The sequence below is a fragment of the Euprymna scolopes genome, chromosome 36 (genome assembly GCF_053919585.1).
Source record: "Euprymna scolopes isolate OS-2025 chromosome 36, ASM5391958v1, whole genome shotgun sequence".
NCBI lineage: Eukaryota > Metazoa > Mollusca > Cephalopoda > Sepiida > Sepiolidae > Euprymna > Euprymna scolopes.
The window spans coordinates 39516450-39529672 of record NC_136517.1 but is presented as its reverse complement, the minus strand read 5'-3'; the positions used below and the strand labels follow the sequence as shown (position 1 = coordinate 39529672).

The 13223-nt window shown below is 33.4% G+C and overlaps 1 protein-coding gene and 1 pseudogene across 7 annotated transcripts in view; one reads left to right on the top strand and one right to left on the bottom strand.

Annotated features, from left to right (window-relative positions):
• LOC145260423 (homeobox protein six1-like) overlaps nt 1-13223 on the bottom strand; it is a 1097433-nt gene that overhangs the window by 440628 nt on the left and 643582 nt on the right. The gene's annotated exons all lie outside the window — the stretch shown is intronic.
• Nucleotides 7992-8108, top strand: LOC145260772 (5S ribosomal RNA; annotated as a pseudogene).

Below are 13223 nucleotides of genomic sequence, written 5' to 3'. Positions count from 1 at the left end.
GTATACCAGTGGCGACTCTAGCCTATTATTGCTACTCGTGCCCCCCCCCCGCCCTCTGCCAACTTCAGTTCCCAACCTGTGGTCCGTGGACCTAAAGTAAGCCATCATAGTTACTATAGTGTGATTCTCCATTGCATAACACAGATTGACTAACGTATCTTGCATGGTGTTTTTTTTTTTTTTTGTAAACAATCATGATACTTTCTAATTTGTAGTCTTGTTAATACAGTAGATTATTTTTTTTCTTTCAAAAGTATAGAAGATGTTCATTACTATGACGAGAAAATATGTTTATTAGAATAAAAAAATTGATCACAATGACAACTAACCAGGTTAGCAACTAAGTCCACAAGTCTATACACAACAGTGTAGCCGCTTTTATGGGATGTTCAATGGATCTGACGGTGGCCGGACAAAGCCCATCCGTTCAAAACAGCGTCGTTGTATTATTCCCAGATATATTTATGAACTTTTTGCTACTTAGTTATCGAAACTTGAATAGATATGTAATTTAATTGAGATCAGACTAAGTATATTTGCTTGAAATTAATGGATTATTTTTAATGCATTTTGGATAACATTGGCCCAGTTATTGGTCGTGCTGGGCACGAGTGGCACTAGTCATATCTTCTCCCCTGATGTATACATATATATATATATATATATATATATATATATATATATATATATATATATATATATACATACATACATACAGGGTGTCCACAAAGTTTGGCTACATTATGTAGCCAGCCTTTGTGGACACCGTGTAGATTATGCAGCCAGACTTTGTGGACAACCTGTATATATATATATATATATATATATATATATATATATATATATAAAAATTTAAAGGAGATTAGAGCAATAGTCTAAAGAGCTGAGTGTATTTCAATGTAACAGTGAAATTACTAGTTTAATTAAAATACAGGAAAGAGAAAGTGCTCGTTGTAATTTACATATATAATAAGCTCGATAGGTGAATATCCTAGACCTTAAATTATCAATCCTATTACTTAATATATATATATATATATATGTATATATATATATATATATATATATATATATATATATATATATATATATATATATATATATATATATATACAATTAGGCCGCCCAGCGTTGCCAAGTAATAAAATACCCATAAATATTATATTTTAATTAATGTAGAATTTTTTTTTTTTTTTTTTTGTAAACAGAAATCTTATAGGTGTCAAACGTAACGTTAAAGTTGTTTAAAAAAACGAAGTAAAATTCGAGCATTATGTTTTTTTCTTAACAGTTCATTTCTTGTAAGTCAAAAAAAAAAAAGGAATACTCGAGCTAAGATCGAAACGAATAGCTTAACTCTTAAATCAATTACGATAAACATTACACCAGCTTGACATAATTAAAACAAATCTTTTCAGACTAACATATTCTTAACATAGGTTATCCGTCATATGAACGATTCAAACATGAGCATTTGTGGAACAGTTGACAAACAGATAAAAAGTCGATTACTCCCACGTACTAATTTACAATTTTAACCCCTTAACGGCCCTACTGATAAAAAAAAAAGTGGGTTTGTATTACTGTACACATAAATTCGAAAAAGTTGTCAAAAAACAAATATATAACAAATAAATGTTATCAAAGGCAAGATAAATTACTTTTTTACCAAACTGGATATAATTTTCGTGTTTTTATTGAATTTAACATGTTTATTCAGCTCAAAAAGCATACAGTGTTTACCGATGTATTGGAAAATTCAAAATGGCGGCCGACTCTCTCTTTAACACGGTAAGTTCGGGAAAACGTGTTATAAATAATAAACTAGACAAAATACTATTAAAAAAACACCGAATATATGTCAAATTTTGTCACGGTAACATATATTGAGCAAATTTCTAACAGTGTTTTGTCTAGTTTATTATTTATTACACGTTTTTCCGGACTTACCGCGTTTAAGAGAGAGTCGGCCGCCATTTTGAATTTTCCAATACATCGGTAAACACTGTATGCTTTTCGAGCTGAATAAACATGTTAAATTGAATAAAAACACGAAAATTATATCCAGTTTGGTAGAAAAGTAATTTATCTTGCCTTTGATAACATTTATTTGTTATATATTTGTTTTTTGACAACTTTTTCGAATCTATGTGTACAGTAATACAAACCCAAAAAAGTTTCCTACATTATATACTAAATTTCAAAAAGTCGTTGAGTATATAGGTCGTGAAGTATCCTGACACACATTCTCATTTTTAGTAATACATAGATATATATGTATGGATTCATATATTTATATATATATATGTGTGTGCGGGTGTGTGTGTATGTGAGTGTATTAAATATATATATTTCGAGTATATTTATATACTAGCAGCTCAGCCAGGTTTTGCCCGGGTCCTATGTACTGTTCCAAACTTGCCCTACGTGTGAATATACTTTATGTAAGATTTCAAATGTTTACACCAAAATTTGTCTGAGTAATTTCGTAGAAACCGCAGAGGTCAATTTTTTAAACTTTGACCCCAATTTTGACCCCTTAACATTTATTGTTTTGGTTTCTAATCCGAATAAAATGTTTGACCCATGTCCAAGTTACCTATATGTAAAATTTCAAGTGTTTTGGCCCAAAATGGGCAGAGGAGTTTGGTAGAATCTTCAAAGGTTAACTCTTTTAACTTTGACCTTTTTGGCAGACGAATCTTTGCCCCCAAACATATTAAAATACTTGCCGCATGTCTGAATACCCGTTATATAACATTTCAAATGTTTAGACCCACAATTGTCTGAGTAGTTTGCTAGACACGGCAATGGTAAAATCTTTTGAACTTTGACAACTTGGCAGCTCAAATTTTCGATTCAAACCGAATAAAAAGCTTGCCCTATCTCTGAATACCCTTTATGAAAAATTTCAAATGTTTAGACCAGAAATTGGCTGAGTAATTTGGTAAAGACCTCAGAGGTCAATTTTTTAAAAACTTTGACCCAAATTTTGAACCCTTAACATTTATTATTGGGGCTCAAATTAAATTATAAATCTAGATACATGTCCAAGTAACCTAGATTTAAAATTTCTAAGTGTTTAGACCCAAAATTGACGGAGGAGTTTGATAGAGTTTTCAAAAGTAAAATAGTTGAATTTTAACCCCCTTGACAGCCAAATTTCTGGCTGAAAACCGATTAAAGCGATTTTCCCAAACGTCAGTACCCCGTGTGTCAAATTTCGCGTCCGTAGACCGTAAATTGACAGAGTTATTTGGCAGGGAAATGTACACAGACAGGCATTTTCACTTTTATAGATATTATATAGAAAGAGAGAGACAGTGAAAAAGGTATATATATCATAGTTCCGATTCTTTTATATTCTGGACTCTAATTTCGATAAATTGTCGAAACACACACACACACACACACACACACACACACACACACACACGATTTATCGAAATTGGAGTCAGGAATATAAAAAAAATCGAAATCGGTATTGGAATCGAAAAAGGTATTGGAATCGAAAAAGGGCGTGTTCATTCCAATGGCAAAAAAAAGGATTTCGTTTTCATGGTTTGATTGTTTTTTAAAACTCCATTTTCGCCCTAACGATAGAATTCTTAATTTTAGGAAAATATATGCGTATATTACATAAGTTTTTATGTGAATCCAAACAATCCCCCCCCCCCAATGCAATTTTTTTTTTTTGATAATTAAAAAATAATCGTAATAGGAAACTTTACCAGAATGAGAATTATTAAAAGAGCATCCCTAATTGTATCGGAATCTATAAAAATATAAGAATCATCCAATAACTAGTTGTTTTTTAATCCTGTAATATTTAGCTATAGAGTTATGGTCTTATTTTTGTTTAGGGGTGCAAATATAAACATGCACTTATTAGAATTTGAGTTGTAGTAGTCATTGGAAATTAATAACATAAATATATCTTTTATTTTTAGTATCAGCAATGGGAAGTTTAGCTTTTTAACTGACAAAATGGAACTAATAAAATACTCGATTTTGGCATCGGAAAATAATCATGCAATTTTCATTTAACATACCAATTCCGATTTCAGATTCCGATTCTGTTTAAGCTTACAAATATTACTCTCTGTCTCTTTCTTTCTCTCTCTCTCTCTCTCTCTCTCTCTCTCTCTCTCTCTCTCTCTCTCTCTCTGTGTCTATATATATATATACATTTATATGTATATAGGTATATATATGCCTATATATAAATATATATAATATATATATATATATAAGATCTATAAGATCTATAATATATATATACATATATATATATATATATATATATATATATATATATATATATATATATATATATATATATATGCATAGTGTATCACAAAAGTGTGTACACCCCTCACATTTCTTCAAATATTTAAGTATATCTCTTCATGGGAAAACACCGAAAAAATTATTTTTCGACACAATGAGACGTAGTCTTACTGCAGCATAGATAACAGTGTTACTTTATTTCCCCCTCAAAATAACTCAAAATATAGCTATTAAAGTCTAAATTCCTTGCAATAAAAGTAGGTTCACCCCTTACGAAAAGTGGTCAATATTTACATACAACATGACAACTCTTAATATGTTGTGTGGCCGCCATCATTATCCAAAACTGCCTTTACTTTCCTTGGCATGGAGTTTGCCAGAGCTTCACATTTAGCTATCGGAATGCTCTTCCACTCTTCAATGAGGACGTCGCGGAGCTGGTTGATATTTGAGACTTTGCGCACCTCCACCTTCTGCTGAGGATGACTCAAAGATGTTCTATTTGCTCCAAGTCTGGAGACATACTTGGCCAGTCCATCATCTTTACCTTCGGCTTCTTCAGTAAAGCAGTGGTTTTCTTGGATGTGTGTAGCATGCTAGAACACTGTTCTGCAACACAGTTTCTGAGGGGAGGGGGGATAATGCTCTGCTGCAGTATTTGACAGTACATATAACTCTCCAATAATGTAACTCTCCAATAACGTAACTCTCCAATAATGTAACTCTCCAATAATGTAACTCTCCAATACCTGCAGCACTCATGCAGTCTCAGACCATGACATTCCCACCACTATGCTTGACTGTAGGCAGGACCCACTTATCTTATTACTCTTCTAATTGGTCTGCATGGCTGTCACCATAGGGTGAAGCCTCTTCTGAATGCAATACACAAGAAAGCTCGCAAAGAGATTTCTGATGACATGTCAACAGATCCCATAGATTACTGGGACCATGTCCTATGGTCTGATGAGACGAAATTTCATTTGTTTGGTTCTGATGGCCTTAAGCATGTGTGGCGTCGATCAGGTGAGGAGTACAAAGATAAGTGTATCATTACAGTCATTTTCCTCGTGGAGGAATGTCATAGTCTGAGGCTGCATGTGTGCCGCAAGTATCGGAGAGTTACAGTTCATTGAGGGAAACATGAACTTCAACATGTACTGTCAAACACTGCAACAGAGCATGATCCCCTCCCTCCAGAAACAGAAACAGTGTTTCAGCATGACAATGGCCCAATCCACGCATCCAAGATAAACAATGCTTTACTGAAGAAGCTGAGGGTAAAGGTGATGGACTGGCCAAACGTCTTAAGACTTGAACCCAATAGAACATCTTTGGGGCATCCTCAAGCGTAAGATAAAGGTGTGCAAAGTCTCAAATATCAACCAGCTCCGCAACGTCGTAATTGGAGATTGGAAGAGCATTCCAGTGGCTACATTGTTTGAGTCACCAGATCTAGGAAGGTTGTCATTCAAGACTGGAGAGGCCTCCCTCCCCGTAATTTTAGTTCCAGAGAGTTCCTTCTCCTAGACGGATGATCTGGGAAGATCTACAGTCCATCAGCACCGAGAGGGTTTGCTCCACACCTGCTTTCTAATCCAGGTATTTCTGCGAGCCCGCATGGGTAGTTTATGTTACTGGGTTCTGTTCTACAAGCATTTTAATGGTGAATGCTCTGAGGAACTGCAAGCACTTATGCCCCCACAACGTACGTAAATACCCTCGAAAACACCGACAAGCAGCTAAATCCCACCCCTACACAGTAGAGATCCCTAGATGTAAGAGAGATTTCTACTCTAGTAGTTTCTTCTCCAGAACCGCTAGACTTTGGAATTCCATTCGGGTCCATGCTTCCTTAACTCTACTGACATGCAGAAGTTCAAGTGTAACGTGAACTGCCATCTTGCTGTCCAACTCCCTACATAGTATCGTAGTCGCTTATGTCCCTGATAGTAGCCCATTACACCAAACTGGCAATGTGCCTTGTTTGGGGTGAAAATGAAATAATGAAAATAAAAACAAACAAACAAAAAAACATGTGAAACTCTGGTAAACTCCATACCAAGACGAGTAAGGGCAGGTTTGAATGATGATGGTGGCCACACAAATTATTGAGAGTTGACATGTTGTATGTTAATACTGACCACTTTTCGTAATGGGTGTGCTCACTTTTGTTGCCAGAGATTTAGATTTGAATGGCTATATTTTGAGGGAAAAATAAAGTAACTCTGTTATCTATGCTGCAGAAAGACTACGTCTCAATGTTTCAAAAAATCATTTTTCCCTGTTGTCCCATAAAGAGATATACTTAAATATTTGACGAAATGTAATGGAAATACCCACTTCCGTGATACACTGTATATATTATACGAAAGTGACATTATCTGTATTTATCCGTGTCTATGATACAGCGAAACAATATATATATATATATATATATATATATATATATATATATATATATATATATATATATATAAAGGCGTGAAATAAGTAATGCCCCTGACCCACTTCAAGTTGTCTGATCTAACTGAAATTTTGCATGCGCAATGATTTATATCTCTATAGGTTATGTGGCAAATTACAGCTCTGAACTAACTGTGGTTTCTGTTTTACAGGTGTTTGACCTGAGTCAGGTGTGAATTAGAGCCTGTTGAATGCCAATCAGTGATCCGGTTTTTGTATTTGAAAGGACGCACAGCACAGGAGACTTTTCATGAAAGGAAAGAAACTTATGGTGATAATGCCCCATCATATAACCTTGTAAAATGCTGGCATCGTTAATTCAAACATCTGTCCGTCAAGTTGAGGCTGTCATTTTGGAAGATCGGTGCATTACTATTCAACAAATAGCCGAAGATGTCAAGATTAGTACAGGGTCTGTGGAAACTATCATTCATGACCATTTGCATTTGCATAGGGTGTCTGTCAGATGGATTCCAAGGTTGCTCACACCATTCCAGAAGCGAGAAGCGTCGAGTGCTCGAGGATGAATATGGAGATGTGCCAAGAAGATGAGTCAAAGGTTTTCAAAAGACTGATTACACAGGATGAAACCTGGGTCCATCACTATGATCCAGAGACCAAAGCCCAGTCAATACAGTGGAAGCACTTGGACTCACCACCTCCAAAGAAGTCAAGGGTGCAGCCCTCCGCTGGCAAGGTCATGCTCACAGTCTTCTGAGACCAGGACGGAGTAGTGATGACAGATTTCCTGGCAAAGGTACCACAATTACGGGAGCCTATTATGCTTCACTTTTGCAGAAATTAAGGGAAGCTTTCAAAATCAATAGGCGGGGCAAGATCAGCAAAGGTAACCTCCTTTTGCAGGACAGCGCTCCTGTCCACAACTCGCATGTCGCCAGATCAGAAGCACGGGCGTGTGGTTATAAAATCCTTCCCCATCCTCCCTACTCTCCTGACCTTGCACCCTCTGGCTTTCACCTCTTCCCAACCATGAAATTGTTTTTGAAAGAAAAGCGTTTTCCAGATGATGCAGTCTTGATTTCTGAAGTCACGTCGTGGTTGGAGGACCAACCTGGGGTGTTCGACAAAAACGGCCTCCAGAGCTGCATCAACCGATGGGAGAAATGCATAATTCTAGTTGGTTTCTATGTAGAAAAAGACTAATAACTATGCTAAGTTTCGTTGCTCTACTGCTATGGGTCAGAGGCATTACCTGTTGCACGCCCCTCGTATATATATGCGGCATAATCACGTTGACACACCGGTTCTCATCGGCTCACCGAAGTTAAGACACGTTGAGCCTGGTTAGTACCAGATGGGTGACCATTTGGGAATTCTAGGCGTTGTATGTGCTCTCCGCTTATCTCAGCACTGTTTCCAGTCGTCCTGAACCTTCACTTGTCATTGGTATTTAGCAATGTCGATCAGAGGAGATGTAGTTGGTGATTGCGCAACTGTTGCGACAAAAATTTTACGCGCAAGCACCCCTTCATGGGTATCCACAGTCTATACATATATATATATATATATATATATATATATATATGGTGATTGTCACTTCTTGACAGAAGAAAACCATCTTTTCCTTGCTTTATTGTTGATTACTCATACATTTTCATGTATTTTTTAAATATTTATATATATATATACATATAGATATATATAGACATATGTATAATATATATATTATATAGATATATGTATAATATATATAATATATATATATTATATATAGATATATGTATAATATATATATACATATAATATATATATATATCTATATCTATATATATATTATATATAGATATATGTATAATATATATAATATGTACAGTTGTGCCCGATATTATTCATACCCCCCCTTGAAAATTGAGTTTATTAGGTGTAACTTTGTTAGAATTTATTGTTTACGTCCATATTGATACATATTCTTAATAAACCTCTTCTGATCATTTTCGTCATTTTAAAATCTCGGGATACTTGTAATAAAAGAAATATACAGCTATTTATAAAATCTGCAATGTTCAAAAATAATCATACCCCCTTATTTTTTCAGTATTAATCGAGTTTCTGACTTTGTTTCCTGTTTGATTCTTATTTTGAATGCTTTTATACAACCTTTGATTAATTTCATTTCGTTTTTTGCATTTTTCAGAAATTAAAATGATATCAACTGAAAACCAATAAAAGAATAAAAATTATTAGAATGGGGAAGAAAAAAGAGCTTAGTAATGATCTTAGGACTAAAATTGTGAATTCACATAAGGATGGTTTAGGTTACATGTCAATTTCCAAGAAATTTGAGGTCCCTACAGCATCAGTACAGAGCATCATCAAAAAATTCCAGAGCCACCACACAACAAACAACTTGATTGGTAGAGGAAGGAAAAGGAAACTGTCTGCTAGAGCCACCAGGAATATTGTAAGAAGTGTTAATGCAAATCCAACCACCACTACTAAGGACATTTTAGAAAATCTGGAGTCTTCTGGCATAAAAATATCAAGGCAAACATTTCAAAGGACTCTGCATGAAAATGGTCTGAAAGGAAGAAGACCAAGAAGGACTCCATTGCACACCGGAAAACACCTTGCAGCACGTCTAAAGTTTGCTAGGACCCATGTGAATTCTCCAGAGTCCGTTTTCTCAAGTATTTTGTGGACTGACGAAACAAAAATTGAATTGTTTGGCCATATGGATGCTTCTTACGTTTGGAGGAAGAAAGGAGAAGCTTACAACCCAAAGAACACCATACCCACGGTGAAACATGGTGGTGGTAGCCTAATGTTTTGGGGCTCCTTTTCGGCTAGTGGTCCAGGTAGTTTGGTCAAGATAGATGGAACCATGAAGAAGGAGCAATATTTGGAGATACTCCAGAAAAACATTAGACAGGATGCGGAGAAGCTCCATTTAGGACCAAACTGGGTCCTTCAACAGGATAATGATCCAAAACATACTGCCAAAATAGTCAAGAAATGGTTTGAGGATAATCAAATTAATGTTTTGGAATGGCCGAGCCAGAGTCCCGACCTGAACCCTATCGAAAACCTCTGGCACATATTGAAAACTGAGGTTAAAAAGCGGAAACCTAGAAATTTGAGGGATTTGGAGAACTACTGCATTGAAGAATGGTCAAAAAGCAGTGTTGATGCTTGTAAAAACCTTGTTGATAAATATCCAAAACGGTTACAGGCAGTTATTAAGAATAAAGGGCATGCTATTGACTATTAGTAAGAGGGGTATGAATAATTTTGAACTAGTGCCATTATTGTTTTTCTTTGTATAATGTTTCAAACTTGCATAATTTATTTATTTGTTGAGTTTAAATTAAATGCTTATGTTTGATTTATTGTTTGAAATCCCTTTAATATTGTCTACCTTCTGGTTTGAGCAATAATCTTATAGAAATCTCAAAGATCCGAGGGGTATGAATAATATCGGGCACAAGTGTATTATATATAAATATATTTATAATATATGCATATATATATTATATATAGATATATGTATCATATTTATATATAATATATATGATATATAGATATGTACAATATATATATACATATAATATATATCTATATATATATTATATATAGATATATGTATAATATATATATACATATAATATATATATATATATATTATAGATATATGTATAATATATATACATGTAAAATATATATATTATATAGATATATGTATAATATATACATATAATATATATACATTATATAGATATATGTATAATATATATATATATATATATATATATATATATATATATATATATATATATATATATATATAAACAACGAAAAATATTTCTGAGCATGATTAACTTTTAAAAAAGCAGAACCACGGTGTTGTTTTCGAAATTTATAAGCCTGACTACGAATGCCCTGGAAACTCACTTCTGATTAATGTTTAGTAAATACAAAAAAATATGCAAACAAAAAAATTATTTACGGCGATTTTAAATGAAACTTTTTTTTTTTCGTAAATGGAATTCATTAATCAGAAAAATTCAACCCTTCAATCTGTAGTCGAATGCTCTACTACTGAGCTATGTTTCCAGATATCAAGCAATGTGTTTTTTTTTGTTTTTTTTAGAAGAAATATTGCTTGAGATTGTATTATCTCCCTTGCCGGTGCAACCTAAAATATTCCCCTGTGAAAATCTTTCTTTTTTGTCTATAAGAAAGAAAGACTATTTTAGGATCGGATATTTTTCCGAGTTTCGATACTTCTCTATAAAAAATATCCAAGAACATTGCCAGACATATAAATGGCTTTTGTGTGAAATCTGAACGAGATAGGCTCAGCTGTTTCAGAACCTATAAAAAAGGAATGCACACACACACAATGTGGATTTTATATAATCGATAGATAGATATACAGATAGATAGATAGATAGATAGATAGATAGATAGAGAGGGGGAGAAAGAGAGAGAAATAGTAGGAAAGGGATAATCACACGTGTGTACACGCGGAGTCTTCTGTGCTAAAGTATTTCACTGACATGTTTTTATTTATTTGTGATAGGAAGCTGTACGAGACATGACATACGCGTAAAAGGTAAAACAATAAATACCATCTACAGTAACATTTCTATCATCATTATACGCATACTAGGATATATATATATATATATATATATATATATATATATATATATATATATATATATATATATGTACATATATGTATATGCATATATATATATATATATATATATATGTTTTATTTTTTTACCGTTTTATCCGTTTGGTTACATATGTTTCGGATGTTGGACCATGCTTACGATCCAACATCCGAAACATATGTAACCAAACAGATAAAACGGTAATAAAAAATAAAACCCATATTTGCTCTGCAATAGTATTGAGCACTCTCTACCTCTCTTTTCTCTCTCTCTCTCTCTCTCTCTATATATATATATATATATATATATATATATATATATATATATATAATGTATTAACAAAACCAAGACTTCAAAAAAGGAACTGATAGCAACAAAAAGTGTATTTAATTGTAAGTACAATTGCTTCAAGACCGAGTTGACAATTTCAAGTATTATGGTGTTTGAAAATTTTCACATAACCAGCCTTTCTTCAGACTTCTTGAATAAAAAACACTTTAAAAATAGAACATTATTTGAAGAAATTTCCTTTAAATGTTTTCGCATGCTTCATTTCCTTGAACAATACACATAAAATGCAGAGATATGCACGTTTCTTGCCATTATGAACACAACGGCAAAAAATGTGCATGCACTCATAAAGTGATGAATAAAAATGTGTACGAACAAATATTATATTCAATGTTAAACCCTATCGTATCTGTTTCAATAGAAGAGAAATCCTTCTAGACCGAGGTACTTTTTGTTTTTGTAAACTGGTCGATATATTTTGAAATAAAGTCCTTTTAATAAAATATAAATGCTAAAACGCATGTTAAACAAACCTGAAACAATTGGCTCTAGTTTCTTTTCATAAAGAATAAATCTTTGTGGATTGAAGTAGTTTTGTTGCGTGTCGAAAAGTTTAGAAATGGGACTCACCTATTAATAAAAAAAATGTTCAAAAAACACGATAGTTAACGTTTAAATCGTATGGCGACCAAGAAAGTGTGCAGACCGCCTTCTCCCAGTGAATTTTTTGCTGTAGAATGATCTTAAATCGAAACTGCATGCCCTGGCTTTGATTTGTCTTCTAGTGATTACAATGGCTTTATAATTTGGTGAGCCATGGTCTCCGACGCCATTAAAACAGCAAGGCCGCTGATGATCATGACGGTCTTATTCTTATTGTTTGAATGTTTTGTTTATTTTTCGTTTCCATAAATAATTTAAACATTATCGACTTTACTAAAGAAAATCTATAAAAAGTTTTCTTTGGTATACGTGATTCGTATTAGATTAAGTGTGATATTATTTTAATTATTAAAATGTGGACGCACGCCATATTGAATTTCATCAAAAATGTTATCTGCTGTTCGGTAAAAGCTAACTATAGAATAAAGATTTAAAATCAATGAAATTGTTGCTAGAAGTGTAAGTGAAAAGGACGGGAGCAGTTATTATTTCCTTACGAAAAGAGTGTTAGATGAAAAAAAATTACGTAATTACAAAATGAAATACTTATGGTTAAACACGATATAACTAAGGATATTGAAGTATTTGCTCCAGTGAATTATGGGAGATTGCGAGGATAAAATAATGAGTCAGTAATTATAATCTTACCGCCTGTAAATATGGCTCGTTTTGGACGCTCTTCGAAAATATTTTTGCAATTCATAACAATAAATGAAATCAACTTATAATATCCGCAAAACCTACATCAGATATTGGTAGGTTGCTTTTATTGCTATGATATTTTATCCTGAATTGTAAAAATCAACCACTTATTATCTATATAATTATAAAACTCAAATGGCCTTCTAACGATGTATGTAATCAACTTTCCGG